The following is a 17,662-nucleotide window of genomic DNA, read 5'->3' on the forward strand; positions in this document are numbered from 1 at the left end:
CACATAGACTTCAGGGCCTCTACTACCCTGTTGCTCCAATAAAATCAAGATGAAAGAAGCAAATACCAGATTAAGATGAACGATGACCTTATGCATGCTGGGTAAGCACACTACAACTGCCTGTGATAGAGTAGACTTTCAAAGTTTTTTATATACATGTATGTATGTATGTATGTATGTATGTATGTATATCAACTAAGTATATTAGTCAGTCTTGGTTGACTGGATCTTGAATCAACTAAAAGACAAATTGTTGGACACTCCTGTTAGGGAGTTTTCTGGTCAGCCTATTTGAAATGAGAAGAGCCACATTAAATGGACAGCACTTTCTGATGATAACCCAGTTAAAGCATTATCATCATCATCATTACTGTTGTTGTTATTATTTGTGACAAGATCACTATGTAGTCCAGGCTTGCCTTCAACTTGTAATTATCCTTCTTCCTCAGCTTCCTGCGTGCTGGGACTATAAACATCCGTGATCACCTCAGCCCAGTCAGTGTAATTGTGCCCAATATAGCAAAGCAATGCTCTTTGTAGATATGTATTTTCCACAGCAGTAATTTATTCTCACAGACTGCAGTATAGGAACTGGAGAAATGGCTCCTTCTGTGCAAGCATGAGGATTTGAGTTTAGATCCCTAGCACCCAAATAAAATCCAGGTGTGAGGGTACACGGCTGTAACCCCATCAGCTCTGGGAAAGGAGAGAAAGGATTATTCCGGTTTGCTGTTCAGGGAGTCTAGTTAAATCATAGAGCTCCAGCCAGTAAGAGACTCTGTTTCAAAAACTAAACAAAGAAAACTCTGGTGGTGAACAATAAAGAAGCTATTTGAAATTGATCTCTGGCCTCCACTCCCTACTGCATTCATACCCACATGCAGGGACCTTCAACATACACACCCAAAGAAAAAGGAAAGAAAAATCAGTCTAGGCTGTTAATATTTTCTCTTTTCTGGTCGTCTTCTCATTACTTGAACTCAAGTATCTTGGTGTTTATCAAGCCTAGTTCTCTTTTCAAATGAAAGCAGAATTAGAGCCGAGCAGTGGTGGTGCATGCTTGTAATCCCAGCACTTGGGAGGCAGAGGATTTCGGAGTTCGAGGCCAGCCTGGCATACAGAGTGAGTTCCAGGACAGCCAAAACTACACAGAGAAACCCTGTCTCGAAAAAAACAAAAAAAAAAGAAGAAGGAGAAGGAGGAGGAGGAGGAGGAGGAGGAGGAGGAGGAGGAGGAGGAGGAGGAGGAGGAGGAGGAAGCAGAATTAGGCCTTAAACAGCCTCACACCCAAACTCTTAATCTTTAACCTACAATCTGTCGGAAGAACTAGAAGAGAGAGAGAGAGAGAGAGAGAGAGAGAGAGAGAGAGAGAGAGAGAGAGAGAAAGAAAGAAAGAAACTATGCACACCTAAGGATGTGGCAGGACAGGGAAGCTGGATCTCTGCAGCTACTTGGAGGAGGCAGATAGAAGGGGAAGAGAGACAGGACACTGTTCACAGCCACATGTGAGGGGTGGGGGTGCTGCTGCAGAGAAAGAGTGAGAAACTCCAAATATCAAGAGAAATATCAGAAAGACTTAGGTTCTGGCCAGCATCCAAAGGAAAGAGACAGAAAAGAAAAAAATTACATTTTCCTGAAAGGAGGGTAGATCTAGCAGTGTCCAATCATGGCTCCTTAGCTGAGGCTCAAAGTCCACAAATTTTAGGACTTGTAAACTAGCACGGATGTGGCTTAACTATTCCCCTAGCTTGTAAACTAGCATGGATGTGGCTTAACTATTCCCCTAGCTTGTAAACTAGCACGGATGTGGCTTAACTATTCCCCTAGCTTGTAAACTAGCATGGATGTGGCTTAACTATTCCCCTAGCTTGTAAACTAGCACGGATGTGGCTTAACTATTCCCCTAGCTTGTAAACTAGCATGGATACAGCTTAACTATTCCCCTAGCTTGTAAACTAGCATGGATGTGGCTTAACTATTCCCCTAGCTTGCTTGCTTTCTACCTGTGTAAATGAACATATATGTTGTGGGACTATCCTCCAGCATGGATTGTGACTGTTTTTTTTTTTTTTTTATTTTCAGTTTAGCGATATATCTTGACTTTTTCTAGATGAATTTACAAATTACAACACCATTTTTGATGACTTTAAATGTTTTTCTAATTTGTTAAGGCAACTCAATTAATTCCCTGAATTTTTCCATACAAAGCAAATTTCTTTAGATCAAATTATTGAAGTGACTGTTTCCAGATGAATAGGCATGCTAATAAAGCTTGTTTTTCTCTTAGCCTACAACATGATTTCTAGAAAAGCTGCTCCAAAATTCATCTCAGCAAGTATATAGTCTCTAAGTACCAATCAGGAGACTGGTGACCCTGCCTGGCTTTTGGGATCAGGCACGGTCAGGTATGTATGATCATAGGCTTGGCAAGGAGTCACCTTATCCCTGTTAGTCTGTTTGATTATTTTTTAAAATTACAACTCAGCATTAGCACTTTATAAATACTTTGTTTGTTTGGAACAGTGTGTCTCTGTGTAGCCCTGGCTCAAACTCCTCTCCAAGCTGACTGATTCAATCTGGATTCTCTTGGCTTCTCCTTAATTGCTCATCACTTGTTAAATTGCTTCATACTAAGTCTGACAATCTGTTCTAATCTTCTGGTTCCTTCTCATTCTCTGGCTTGTTCTGTCTTCACCTTTATCCAGCTTGTTCTCTCCTCAACCTGTGTCTGTAAAACTCTCCAGTTAAAACTGCTTTCCAACCCCCCTCTCTCCCTTTCTCTTCCTCTTTCCCCTCTCCCCTTCCTTTCTTCTCACATCTCTCTCTCCCACCTCCTCCCTCTTCCCCATCTCTCTTCTCCCTCTCTCTCCCCTCTCCCCACCTCCTTTCTCCCCCTCTCTCTTCTATGCCCTTAAGAGGCCTCACTTTTCTCTCTTTTCTCCTGAGAATTGGGCATATCTCATTCTGTCAAATCTTTCTCTGTTTGCCACTCAATTAGACATCACTTTCAAACATGGGTGCTTCTTTCTACAACTTAACTTTCCCTTAAAGGTGTGTACTAAGGGCAAATCTGTATTCCAGCCAGAGGGATTAAGGGTGTGTGCTAAGGCTGAGCCACACCACAACTAGAAACAGGTTTTTTTTTTTTTTCAGTAAATAACACAATCTTGTTCACAATGAGATCAAATATTCTGCAATAACATATAGATCAGTAGAATTCATTTTTGTTTTGGGGCAAGTTTTGATAAACTGATTTATAAGGACCATCTTTGTGAAGTAAACATTTAGCACCAGTATATCCATATTCTTAATTCTATATTCAAGAGTAAAATGAATGTGTTCACACTGAAAATCCTAATTTGAATTCATTTCTAGCCTATATAAAATATATGGGTGAATTAAGCATTCACAAAGCATTTCACATTTTGTAGGACAAGCATACCTTTTTTATGGGACAGAGACAAACAGTTTAAGATGAAGCCAAGAACAATGGCATACATAATCTTATATAATCCCAGCACTGAGGAAACCAAGGTAGGCAGATCTTGAATTCAAGACCAGCCTGAGATACATAGATATGTTTCAAAAACCTGACAAACAAGAAAGCTTTAGATAGAATGGACTGAAGTTGAAATGAATAAACTTTAACAGGTGGATGGTGGCACACACTGTTAGTCCCTGCACTCAGGAGGCAAAGACAGGTGGATCTCTGGGTTCAAGGCCAGCCTGATCTACAGAATGAATTCCAGGTCAGCCAGGGCTACTCAGAGAAGCCCTGTCTCAGAAAGGAACAAAATAAATAAATAAATAAATAAATAAATGATGTATAAACTCGAGTCTCCTTTCCTTCCCATTATGTAAACTCTGCTGTGAATGTACTCCCCCCAGGCTTGTACAATTTGGCATCCCTGAACTCAGACATGCAAGTATGTGCTTATACATTTATCTGATTCTTTAAATCTGATGCTGACAGCATTATAGATTTTACTTGAGTTCAGGAAATTTAATTTCCAAATTATGTCTAGTATTTGCTTAGATATTTACTACAACACAGAAGCTAGGATTGGACTGCCAATATTACACTATGAGAGAGCACACACTAGGAAAGCTACAATTTCTAGCTCAGTGCATCCATTTCAACACAGAAATTGTTGTCTCCCTCCACAGGGGCAAGTCTCAGTCCATGTGGGGCATGAAGAACATTACACTTCTTACACGTAAAGCACATATAATATACCTATGTGACAGAAATAGTCACACAATATATTTATGGCTTTAAATTTCACCAGACCATGGTCACAAAGGCAGCCCTGGTTAGTGTGTCATAAAATAAACGGAACAGACATGAATGTCAGAGAGACATTTGAAGTTAGACAAGTCTAAGAAGGTAAGTGGTGCATGGTGTATATGTGTGAAATGTCTAAGAAAAATTTATTCTTTTTTTTTGTTTTTGTTTTTGTTTTTGTTTTTTGAGACAGGGTTTCTCTGTGTAGCCCTGGCTGTCCTGGAACTCACTCTGTAGACCAGGCTGGCCTCGAACTCAGAAATTTGCCTGCCTCTGCCCCTCAAGTGTTGGGATTAAAGGTGTGCGCCACCACTGCCCAGCTCAAATTCTTTCTTTACAGATCATTTATTTATTCTTCCACAAACGCATAGCTCAGGTCATTCAAACCCCTAGGAAGTCTTCTATGACAATCTTGTTTCTTCCTACTCTGAATCAGATTCCTATCTTCTTGTTTCCTAATATTCAAATCGTTATCTACTTTGGTATTAATACTTACCATATTGTTTGATTCACAGCTTAAAATGTAAGCATGCTAATTACAGAAATGATTTTATTCATTTCCTTAAATATCTAACATCATGATTGACATATTGATGACTGACTTGTTGAATTAAATAATATATAGGTCTATAAGAGCACAGTGGTTGGGCTGGAGAGATGGCTCAGTGGTTAAGAACACTGACTGTTCTTCCAAAGGTTCTGAGTTCAATTCCTAGCAACCACATGGTGGCTCACAACCATCTGTAATGGGATCTGATGCCCTCTTTTGGTGTGTCTGAAGATAGCTACAGTGTATTCATATATATAACCCCCACACTAGCAAAAACCTAGATTCTTGTTGCAAATGGGAGACACAAGGGTATTTCACATTATAGGCCGTAAATACCAAGTCTGAAATGATTTGAAACCAGCAGTTTTGAAACACGTGGATTAGATAAGTAGAGAGGTTAGACAGACTAAACAATAGAGCAAAAGATACTGAGGCTGGAGAAAGTCTAACTTGACTTCTTTTTAAGGTACATTTATGTTTTTCAGTATGTGTGCGCGCACATATGTGTGAGTATATGTATGTACATGAATGTCACGGCCCGAGCTGCCCCACACTTGGGGGCCAGAAATGTTGAGAACTGCACTACCCCACATTTGGGGGCCAAAATGTCTAGGACTGTTCTGTCAATGTTGGAACCCGCAATGACAAAAGCCTTGGGGGCTAAACTGTTAGAGCCCGCACTGCCCCAAGCTGCTCTGGTCTGCAGGTCGGGGTTCAGCAAGAGAGAGAGGACGGATGTGAGGAATGGAGACCAGACAGAGTGTGATTCAATCCCGTTTATTCTTCAGTCTCTCTTCCTAGTCCAAATCCCAAGTCTTGAGTTCCTAGTCCCTAGTTCCTAGTCCCTAGTGCCTCCAAGTTCCAAGTTACTTCTTCCAAGTGCCAAGTGCCTAATACCTAATAATCTTCTTCTGAGTTCTCTAGTCCAAGTGTCTTCTTCCTCATGCCTAATTCCTACTCCAAGTTGTACTCTCTAACCTAATTCTTAGTTCCAAGTTGTCTCTTCTGTCTGCCTAATAATCTGTTGCCTAATAACTAACTGCAAGTTGTACTGAACTCTTCTGTCTGCCTCTCACCTTTTATATGTCTCACTTCTAAGCCACGCCCTTAAGTCACACCCTTAAGTCACACCCTTAGGTCTTATCTCTAAATCTGATCTCTAAGTCACACCCTTAAGCCTCAGCTCTAAATCACACCTTTAAGTCTCACACACCCAAGAGAAGATCCTGGGTATCTAAAGCAAGATGTTATCAGAGTGTGCTCAGCTGTTGTAGGCTGATGTAATCAAGTCTCTTGTCAGGGTATATGGCTCAAGGATGGCTGCAAGGCCCCTTCTGTCGGCTCCCCACACATGAACATGTGTGCATTTGGATTCATGTGTCACTGCAAATATGTAAAAGTCAGAGGACAATTTCTGAAGTTGATTCTGTCCTTCCAGCATGTGGGTCACTGGGATTGAACTCAGGTTGTCAGATTTAGCAGCAAGTGTCTGCACTTTTGAGCTTCTCTCCAGTCTTCATCTTGTGATTTCTTAGAATAACCTAGGTTAGCGACCCTGCCTCCTTTGATCTCCTTTAGCACCTCCCATTTTTTCAGCTTGTGACATCTTTTCAACTACATCTTTATAATTAGACTTTAAAAAAAATTAGTCTCTTTCTAAATGAAATTGTGACCTCCTGTATGACAGGATCCTTTTTTTTTCTTTCTAGAATGCCTTGAAAGGTATTATATAGTAAGACACAAATAACTACTGATTTGTTGAAAAACAATAACAATAATATCACCTTACCTTCTCTATTACCAAAAGGATGGCTTATAATAATAATCGATTTTGGGGGCTGGAGAGATGGCTCAGCGGTTAAGAGTACTGACTGCTCTTCCAGAGGTCCTGAGTTCAATTCCCAGCAACCACATGGTGGCTCACAACCATCTGTGATGTATACAATTCCCTCTTCTGGTGTGTCTAAAGGCAGCTACACTGTACTTATATACAAAAAAGGAATAAATATATCCTTAAACATTTAAAAAAAATTAAAAATTGCTTTACTATTCCCTTACAAGAGCAAGAGAGAAAAATTAGCTTTTACAAGACCTACTTAAAACAATGCTCAACTTGTGAAAAGATACCCATTCAAAGTTTTTCTTCAAGGAATGTTAAATAGTCCAACTTTATGTCAATAATTTGTACAACAGCCTCTTAAAATAATTGTAAACAATTTCCTCAATCTATAACCTACCATTATATGGTTGTTGGTTGATTCTGATGCAAATACATTCGAGAGAATGTTTAATGAAGCAAAAAAGATTTTACCTATTTGGGTTTACAGACTGCTCCTGAAAAAAAAATCAGAGAAGAGATTCTACCAACCATCCAGGAATTACATTAAATCAACAAGAGCTTCAACCACAAAGGGTCAGATCAGAAGAGAAGACCTTCTGAAGCTACCGGGAGATGTTAACTGATTATGGCCACTATTAGCTCAATTACTCAAGAGTTGAGTAACTTGTTTAGAACTTTACAAGGTGATTGAACTTAAACAGTCCTAGACAATTAACACCTGATGCAGAAGAGTTGACCCAGATAGAACAAAAATTACAGGATACACATGTGGACTGACCAGATCCCAAATTTGACTGCATTCTAGTTATCATGCTTTCTACTCATTCCCCTATTGTACAGTGTTATACATATTGAAGACAATATTTTAGAATGGATCTTCTTGGCACATAAACAGAGTAAAAACTAAAAACTTATATTGAAAAAGTTTCTGATCTAATTGTAAAAGAATAAGACTTTGTCAATTATCAAGAACAGACCCATCAGAAATCATAGTGCCTTATACTAATGCTGAAATTACCTCATTATGAGTAATTAATGGAGACTGACAAAGAGCTTGTAGCAGTAATTTGGGAGAAATTAACAACAAATATCTCAAGTTGCCTTTAAAGTTACTATGTAGTTGAGGATGACCCTGATGATCCTTCTGCCTCTACCTCCCAAGTGCTCAATGACAGACGTTACCAAAAATGCCACTAGAAACCAGTCCTGTAGTGTTGGGGTTTGAGTCCTAGGGCTTTGTATATCTAGTCAAGCACTCTACCAACTGAGCTAAGCCCTCACTCTGACCCTGTATATTTTAAAGATCAGGTAGAAGATCTCTTAAAAGACTGAAGTGAGAAATCTAGGGTTATATTTTACTTATTATGCTTATACTAGGGTTAGATACTTATTATTATCTTATTTTTTACATGCTTCTAATGAGCAGATAACCTGTTTCTTTATGCCTCATTATTTACCATTCAGAATCAGTGAAATAAAATCTTTTCAACAATTATGTTACACTTAATGAATGTTTTATAAAATATGTAACTTAAATAAATATGTTTTTTAAAAATACAAAGAACAAAATTAGTTTATCATATTGTTTTGTACTTTTGCTAAAATTTACTTTTAAATTAAAGTTAAAAGTTAACATCCCTCCAGGCTGACAGAACACAGGAACACCTAGTCAAATAAAAGCAAAGACTGGGGCTAGAAAGATGAAGGAATGGTTAAAGTCACTTGATGCTCTTTTAGAGGACCTGGGTCTGATTTCCAACATCACATGTCATCTAACCATCTGTAACTCCAGTTTCAGAATACATGCCACTCTCTTCTGGCTTCCTCAGGCACCACATACTTTTTCATTTATATCTATATCTATATCTATATCTATATCTATATCTATATCTATATCTATATCTATATATGTGTGTGTATATATGTATATATGTATACATGTATATGTATATATATACTCATACACATAAAATATGAATAAAATTTAAAATGTAAAAGGAAGAAAAGGAAAGAAAGAAAGAAAGAAAGAAAGAGTCGGCATAGTGGCCCACACCTTTAGTCACAGTGCTTGGGAGGCAGAGGCAGGCAGATTTCTGAGTTTGAGGCCAGCCTGGTCTACAGAGTGAGTTCCAGGCCATCCAGGACTACACAGAGAAACCCTCTCTAGAAAACCAAAGATCAAAAACCAAAACCACAACACACACCCACACACCTTTTGTTTTTAAAGAAAATAAGCTGTATTGAAACACATTTGATAAATAGAACAACAAAGCACCTTTTCTCCATCTGCTTTTAGAGCCAATTACATACCAAAATGTTAGTGGTATTCTCTATAAGGTGACTCAAGTATCCCTCACCACAGGGCTTCTTTTAGCATTGCAAACCTCATGTCCCCAAATCAGGTCCTGAGCTACTGGACTGGTTAGTTATTTTAGTAACCTGTTATCACTCTGGGCTTTGGTATACGTCATGGCTCTATTATCTGTCCTCAGAAAAATTACAGTGCTTTTCCATTTGTATCTACAAAGCATGTCATATTCTTCTTGTTGGTATTTAGTTCATAACCATTTCATAAGTACTGATTTACTCTATGAATATTTAACAAATATATAACTATTTTGTGAGTTTTGGGTTTGTCTATTTTTTGAAACTGAGTTCTTTTTTAATAAAACAAGCTGGCCTTAAATTCATGATCCCTCTGCTTCCACCTCCCAATTGCTGGGATTAGGTGTGTAACTATGCTGAGTGAGGATTTGTTAATGTTGTCTAGGCTGGCTTCAAACTTCTGCCACAGCCTTTTGAGTATCTATGACTACAGATAAGAATCACTGTGCTTGACTAGCTAGCGTCATTCTTTCCTTTCTTTCTTAATAATAATAATAATAATAATAATAATAATAATAATAATAATAAAAAATTTGAGACAGGGTTTCTCTGTGTAGCCTTGGCTGTCCTGGAATTCACTCTGTAGACCAGGCTGGCCTTGAACTCACAGAGATCTGCCTGCCTCTGGTTTCTAAGTGCTGGGATTAAAGGTATGCACCTCCATTGACTAGTGCTAGTATTTTTTTTAAACCTCATTCTGGTATAGGAATGAAAGTACTGCATTACCAAAAATGTTTCCTTCCTATATTAAGAAGGAATTAGTTTAACTATTTTCTTTTTCCAGGGGCCATGTCCTGTTGTTTACAGAGTACTATACTTCCACCCAGTAATCATCATACTTGAGACAATAATAACACAGGCAATACCTTTCAGAGCAAATCATTAAAAGAAAAAACAAATCCCTACTAATGTATGTAGGTCATCCCTTGGCCAACTTGGGATTTTAGAGAAGCTGTTCTACTGGTTTTCCTTAAATAGCAACACACACCATAAGCTAACCTCAATCTAAGATAGTTTCCAAATATGAATGGAATGACTATTGCCAAGAACCTACTTATGAAAGCTTATCCTGGAGTAGGAGAACCAAAATTTCAGATGCATTCTGATACTGCTTATTACATTATTCTTTAAATGAGTCATGAGATCACAGAGAGAGTTTCTGAGAAAAAAAAGATGAATTTTCCTTTCTAGAAATTGGGGGTGAGGGGCTTAGAAGATGGCTCACTTGGTAAAGTGCCTGACCTGAATTTGCTCCTCAGTACTCATCTGAAAAGGCAGACAGGCAGTTGGCATCTGTAGCCCCAACACTGGAAAAGATAGGCAGATCCCTGGAGCTCTCTGGCCAGCCAGCCTAGCCAAATGGGTGAGCTCCAATTTTGGTCAGAAGCCGAGTCTCCAAAACTTAGGTGGAAGGCACCTAATTGAAGAAGACAACTCATGTGGATTTTTGGTTCACACATCTGCATACACACAAACATAAGTATATACCATACACGTATGCAAACATATACACACACTACACATGCATACACAAAAAAGGAGGCTCTGGGGTGTATATATATTAGCATAATTAAAATGATATGAAGGCTTAAATCTAATTGGCTACAGTTTTCCCCATGGATGCAGATGATTATGACAGAGTTTTTTGTTTCTGGAAACAGCATTTTTCTATGTACTCCTGGCTGTCCTAGCACTCATTCTGTAGACCAGGCTGGCCTTTAACTCAAAGATCTGTCTGCCTCTGCCTCCTGAGTGCTGGGATTAAAGGCACACTACCACTGCCTTAGCAATTTTTTAAAGTTATAATTTTGTGAGTACCTAACTATATGCCAGGTACTGACTCTTATATTTCATTTATTCTCTGACACAGGATCTCACTGTGTAACCTTTGCTGTCCTGGCACTCAGTTTAGCTCGTACTTGTTTCAAACTCACAGAGAGCCAATTGTCTCTGCCTCCTAAATATTGAGATTATAAGTGTGCATCTGGCCGCAGGTACTTTAAATACAGTTTTCACTTGATACAAGTAGTGTGTGTATGTACGTTGTGTTTGTGTTGTTGGGAACTGGACCTAGAGCTTCGCTCATGCTAGGCAACTGCTCTATTAAAGAGCTACACTCCCACTGTTGTGAGTAATCCTATGAGAGTAGGAACTATGATCCTTTACAGGAAAGCTCATAGAGAGTCAGTAATTTTCTTAAGATTACAGACAACAACTAGAAACACAGAGGTACAATCTGCTCTCCTTTATGGCTTAAGTGCCTCACCATTATCCTATTCTGCTTCTCAATACAGTAAATATCAACACATAAAAATCCTATCTCAATATCTAGCTCTTTTTGATTTTCTGTTTTGAATATTAGTAATGGAATTCTTACTTAATAACTCTACCTTGATGTGCTGTCTTATTTGCTCAAACCCTAAATCTTGTAGGCAGTGTTGATTCCTCTATAAATGTACAAACTTAAAGCAAGTTTTTTTCTCCTTGCTGCAGGGTATTTGATTATACTGTGAACCCCAAGATTGTGTTATTTATTGGGAAAAATCTGTTTCTGGTTGTTGTGTGGCTCAGCCTTGGCATACATTTTTAATCTCTGGCTGGAATATAGACTTGCCCTTGGTATGCATCTTTAATCCTTATTTTTTTTTTTTTTTTTTTTTTTGAGACAGGGTTTCTCTGTGTAGCCCTGGCTGTCCTGGAACTCACTCTGTAGACCCGGCTGGCCTCAAACTCAGAAATTCGCCTGCCTCTGCCTCCCAAGTGTTGGGATTAAAGGCATGTGCCACTACTGTCTGACCATCTTTAAACCTAAAAAATGAAGGTAGGGTTAGTTTGTAGAAGGAAGCATGCATGTTTGAAAGTAATGTCTAATTGAATGGCAGAAGATGTGACAGAGTAGGACATGCCCAACTCTCATAAGAAGAGAGAGGAAAAAGAGACTACTTAAGAGAGAAAAAAAGGTGAAATGAGGCATTTTTTACTGGAACAGTTGTACAGAGACAGGTTGTAGAGACAGAACAAGTCAGACACAGGTGAAGACAGAAGGAGCTACAAAATGAGGAGCTAGAAAATCAGAAGAGATTGCTAGAGTTAGTTTGAGGCCAAGCACAGCAGTTGAGGAGAAGTTGAGAGAAGTCAGATTAGATCAGTTAGCTTGGAGATGAATTTGAGTCAGAACAGTTGTCTTAAACCAGCCTACAGAGTTCAGAAAGAACTAGAAAGGGTGAGCATATTCAGCAGTAAGTCTCAGAGGATGAAAACATTCTAGGCCTAGATTAGATTGTATGGAGGCTAAAAGCTTCCAGAACTAGGCCTAGGTTAGCAGACTGAGGCAGTAATCCTCTGAGATGGCAATTATACCAGGCAAATAGAAGCTACTTTTCTAACCCTTTTGAAAGAAAGCATTTATTTTGGCTCACAGTGTGAGGGAGTGTAGTACATAATGGGAGAGACGGCATGACAGCAGGAAGAGCATGAAGTGACTGGTCATACTGCTTCTGTAGCCAGGAAGCAGATAATGATGAGTGTTGACATTAAGCTAGATTCTTTCTTCTTCCCTTATTCTTCAATCTGAGAGTCCAGTCCATGGGATGGTGTCACCCATATTTTGGTTGCTGTTTCCTCTCCAGTTAAGCCTTTCTTGAAGACATTCCAAGGATATACCCAGAAGTGTGGCCAGTAGGTGTTTCCAAATGTAGCCAGACTAATGTCTTAGATGATCATCAAAAGTGTACCACTTGTCAAATCTACACCAAAGCATATTACTTTAACCATAACATTTCATTCCTAGTCATCAAAGGTTCATTCTAAATGGGATAGCTATATCATTCCTTCTAAATCTCAAGGATCACTGCAGAAGGGAAGGAATGAATGTAAGAGCTAGAGAATGGAGAGATGTGTAGCAGAAAGTCATCTTCTGGAAATGACATAGTCATTGCACTCATGAACTACAGTTGTGGTCATCCACAAAGACCTGCACATGGTTGGACCTGTGATCATTTTCATCATGGATTGGGGAGGGGCCATGAGGCCCAAACCCTTGTCTAAGTAACAGTCAACTATTGTTGAGAGAGTTGTCAATGTCTTCAATATTGCAGCTACTGATAAAGTGTTCTTTTGCTCCAGTACTATTGTCACACACACACACACACACCCCACAAAAGTAGGAAGGGAAACTCTTATGGTTTTTGGTTGGTGAGGGAGGAAGATAAAAAACGGGAATGGGAAAATAAAATTAATTGTATAATTCTAAGGTTTAAAGTCTCTTCTGAGACTTAAAGCAATTGTGAGCTGACTACTTATAAGTTACATACTTCCAATATACACAATGCACAGAATAAGCACTCACAATCTAAAAGCATGTGGAGATGGTGAGGAAATAATAGCCAAAATAACACTGAAACCTATTAGAAAAACACCAAATTCTGCAGCTCCATGCTGTAAGCATAATGATTTGTGTTGATGTTACCTATGTTCCAACAAGCTTATTAGTCTCACCCCTCCATCTCTGTGACCTGTAGTTATATGCAGACTTTCTTTTGAGCTGTCTTCATTATCTGCCTGCAGCTTTCCTCAGATGATGTTCCATGGCCCTAAGGTCTCCATTGTAACTTTTCTTTCTTTCTCTCCCTCTTTCTTTCCTTTCCTTTGTTTTGAGACATGGTCTTTCCTACATAGCTTTGGCTGGTCTCTAACTCACATATTTCTGCCTCTCAAATGCTGGGATTAAAAGTGTGTACCATTATGTCAGGTTCCACTGTAACTTAGTCTTCAAGGACAGTGTCATGCAATGGTCTCCCGGTAGGGAATCTTACCTTGCTTCGTGTTGCCTGGCCCTTTCAGCTTTTGGACATGACATAGTCATTGGTAGTGTAATGACTCGTAACGCTTGCATTTTGTATGTCTACAAAACCAGCTCATGAAAGAATGATGCTTCCCAAGTCTTTGGACAACTTTAAATGTAGTAAGGCTTTTTTTTTTTTTTTTTAAAAACCCACAGAACTTTAGTTGCCTCTGTATAACTTGGTTGCTTAACTTTGGTGAAAAAGCTTCCCTAGGCAGGGAAGAAGCCCATCCATAGCATTCTCAACTCAGGCTCATCTTCTGAAGTGAATTTGCACTTTAACAAGTTGGAGTCATCAGTGGTGGAGTCTTGTCCTCAGGGCATGTTTCCTATTTTCTGGTGCACAGTGAAAGGTTTCTTTTTACTAGTATTAATGTATTTGACATTCACAGTTGATCCATGCCTACTTTTAAAAATTCATACTCTTGGATGGAGAGATAGCTCAAAGTTTAAGAGCCATCTTTCAGAGGTCCTGAGTTCAATTCCCAGCAACCACATGGTGGCTCACAACCATCTATAAGGAGTTCTGATGCTCTCTTCTGGCATGCAGGTGTACCTGAAGATAGAGCACTCATACACAAAATAAATACATCAATCTTTAAAAAAAATAAAATTCACATTCCTTTCTTAGTTGGGCTGCACACACACATCTTTGTGCTGTCATTGTAGCACTGACTTGGAACAGTGAGCAGTAACTGTTCCATGCTTTAAAATTTCTGTATCTTGAAATTTCTAATATCAAACAAGTTAGTCTGTTACCTTAGAATTCAGCCTTAGTCACATTTTCTGAACACGGACAGAATGTATTGAAGTTCTTTGCTAGAGTGGAACTTAAGTTCCCCTAACACATTAGGAGTCTCAATCCTCTCTACAGCCTCATGAACCTGGCCTCTACTGTAAACATTTCTCTTAACTTCCTCTTCTCCCCCCCAAACTCTCACCAGAATGAGCCTTTAGGCTGTTTACAACATTCTAGGGTTTCTTTAGTCCACAGTGCCAAAAATCTTTCAAATTCCTCCTGAAGCTAATTTAGAAAGTCCAAGAACCACATGGTTAGGCTTATCACAGTCTCTTGGTACCAATTATCTGTAGCACTTTTCATGTCGCTGTGACAAACAATAGCTGACAAGACCAACTTCATGGGAAAAATGGTTTTAATTTTTTGCTTATAATTTGAATAGATGCAATATTGTCATAGCAGGGAGTCCATGATTGAATGGAGGCTCACACTGTGTCTGTAGTCAAAAATGGAGAAGTATGCTGGTGCTCTCGTCACACAACATGTAGGGTCTACTTTTAAATCACACCCAGATTTAACCACTCATATCTCCAGTGCTTTATCTGAACTCAAGCCCTCTTCTCCCCCTGGGTTTCTGAGATGGTTTCATAGTTAGCGGTTGTCACTGTAGCCAATGCTCTACAAATTACCCAGTTATCTTTTTGAGAGCAAGGCTCATATTGTTTTACTCTTCTCCTTGAAACCCTTTCAAACTTCCCACTGCCCTAATGTAAACTTCTTAGGACAGCTCATGATGCCCCTCTGGCCCCTGCCTCAGCTGCCTTCTCTGGCTTCATCCCTTAATAGCATCTAGCTGCTCAGCATACTTCAGTGATGGACGATATTTTCAAGTGTCAAAATTTTAAACATGGTTCAGATGTTTTTAAATTTTAGTATAACTTAAATTCATGTGCTTGAGAAGATTGGAAAAGGCAAATTTGGAGTGAATTTTGTTGCTGAGAGTTTTTGTTTGAGACATCGTCTCCCTATGAAGCTGAAGCTGGGTGGCTTCAAATTGGAATCTTCAGTCTTCAGAGATTTTAGTATTACAGGTATGAATCACCACCTACACTACTGGGTTGGAGGTTCAAGGAAACTAAGGTATGAAAGGAGTCATATTATGAGAACAAAATCTAAAACTTAACAGTACTATTGAGTAGTATTGAGGGTCCAGCTGGCTTTGTGATTCAAACTCAGTCACAGAATGCATATTGCTATGCATTTTTCCTGATAGTGGCCAGCCACTGTAGTACCTAAAGGAAGATGACACAAAGGGGTTTTAGAGTCTTGAAATTGTTATGGTTAATATCGACTTATGGATCCAGAATTACTCAAGAGATAAACCTCTGGGCAGCTTTATGGCTTTATAGACCCAATAATTAAGGTGGGGGATCCATCCTATGTGTGGGCTGTAACATCCCATAGGCTGGGGTCCTAGACTTAATAAGGAGAAAGTGATCTAAAAGCTGTTGTTCATCTCTCTCTCTTATTCTTGACTGCTGATACAATGTGACAACTGCCTTATACTTCTGTCACTATACCTTCCTTGACAGGACAGACCTTGACCTCAAAATGTGAACATTAACCCTCTCCTTTCTTAACTAGCTTTTGTCTGTTATTTTGTCACAACAATAAAATAGTGAATTAATGAATAAACAAATATTCCTGAATTATTTCCATAGATCAACACAATAGGGATGGAGAAGAACAAAGGGTGTTTGTGTCTATGGCTTGTCTCAGTTGTGGCAATAACTTAAAATTGCTAAATAGAAACACAACGACTCAAAGGACCAAGATAGCCTAGAGCTGATGCTAAGAGCTTTGATTTGAGCTGGGCATGGTGGTGCATGTCTCAAATCCTAGCATTTGGGAGGCAAAGGCAGGAAGGTCAGGAGTTAAGAGACATCCTTGGGTACATGAGACCCTATCAAAAAAAAAAAAAAAAAAAAAAACTGAAAAAGGCTCAGCAGGTACAGAAAAGCACTTTCCATGTAGCCTGATGACTTTCACCCAACTCCTGGAGTCCACACAGTGAAGAGGGTGGGCTGATTCCCATAGGTTGTCTTCTGACCTCCACTTGCCATGCCCTCAACTCAGTGTGTGTGTGTATGTATGTGTGTATATGTATATAATATATATATATATAATATGTGTTTGTAAAATAAATTGATCATTTGAGAACAAAATAGACAAACCAATACATATCTATATATTTTCCACTTTTCAAAGGAAGTTTTTAAACAGAATCTATATCGTAAGCACTGTATCTATTAAGGATTCAGCTTTTAAAAGGTTTTCAGACTGGCCCATCCTTCAAGTTACTGGAAGAGGGAAGTTTCTTATACCTCTGCTTCCTTCAAAACACTGGCTCTCCTGTCCTATTTTTCAAGGTATTAGATCCAAAGCAAATAAAACAAGATAAACCCAGTCTTGGAAAGGCATAAAGTGCTTTGTCATGACCTCTAACTAATTTACCCAATATTTCCCATTTACTGATTGAGTTTTAAGCTTCAGTGTTGTAACTACAGTGAACCTTGTGTTTTTGAGCCAAGGCCATCTTCCTCCTCTCTATTGAAATAGCCACCCAACAACTCAGCTCACTTCTGCACTATTTCCAGATATGCAGTCTCTCTTGGTCTTTGCAGATGTGGTTTGCCTGTATTGTTTCCTAGAATTATTACTGTAATTTACATGTAATGTAAGATTTATTACCTATCAGCCTCTCTGCTTCATTGCTGGGGGCTAGAACTAGGGCCTTTGTGCGTGCTGGACAAGTGGCATACCACAAGGTATACACTTTTATTTTTACAGCCTCAGGTGCCTCTGCTATAACCTGGGTACTAGGACACTGTGAAAATGAGCGCTATCTATGGAAGGCCCTTAGTGATTGAGGAACTGATGGCTTTAGTGATCAATTGAGGAACATGACTGTTCACATTGTTTTGGACCCTCAAGAAGTGCTTGTCAAGATGAGTTCAGGA

At 39.0% G+C, this 17,662-nt stretch overlaps 1 long non-coding RNA gene across 1 annotated transcript in view; it reads right to left on the reverse strand.

Annotated features, from left to right (window-relative positions):
• LOC143439310 (uncharacterized) overlaps positions 1-17,662 on the reverse strand; it is a 47,744-nt gene that overhangs the window by 29,858 nt on the left and 224 nt on the right. The window lies entirely within an intron of this gene.

The sequence above is a fragment of the Arvicanthis niloticus genome, chromosome 26, assembly GCF_011762505.2.
Source record: "Arvicanthis niloticus isolate mArvNil1 chromosome 26, mArvNil1.pat.X, whole genome shotgun sequence".
NCBI lineage: Eukaryota > Metazoa > Chordata > Mammalia > Rodentia > Muridae > Arvicanthis > Arvicanthis niloticus.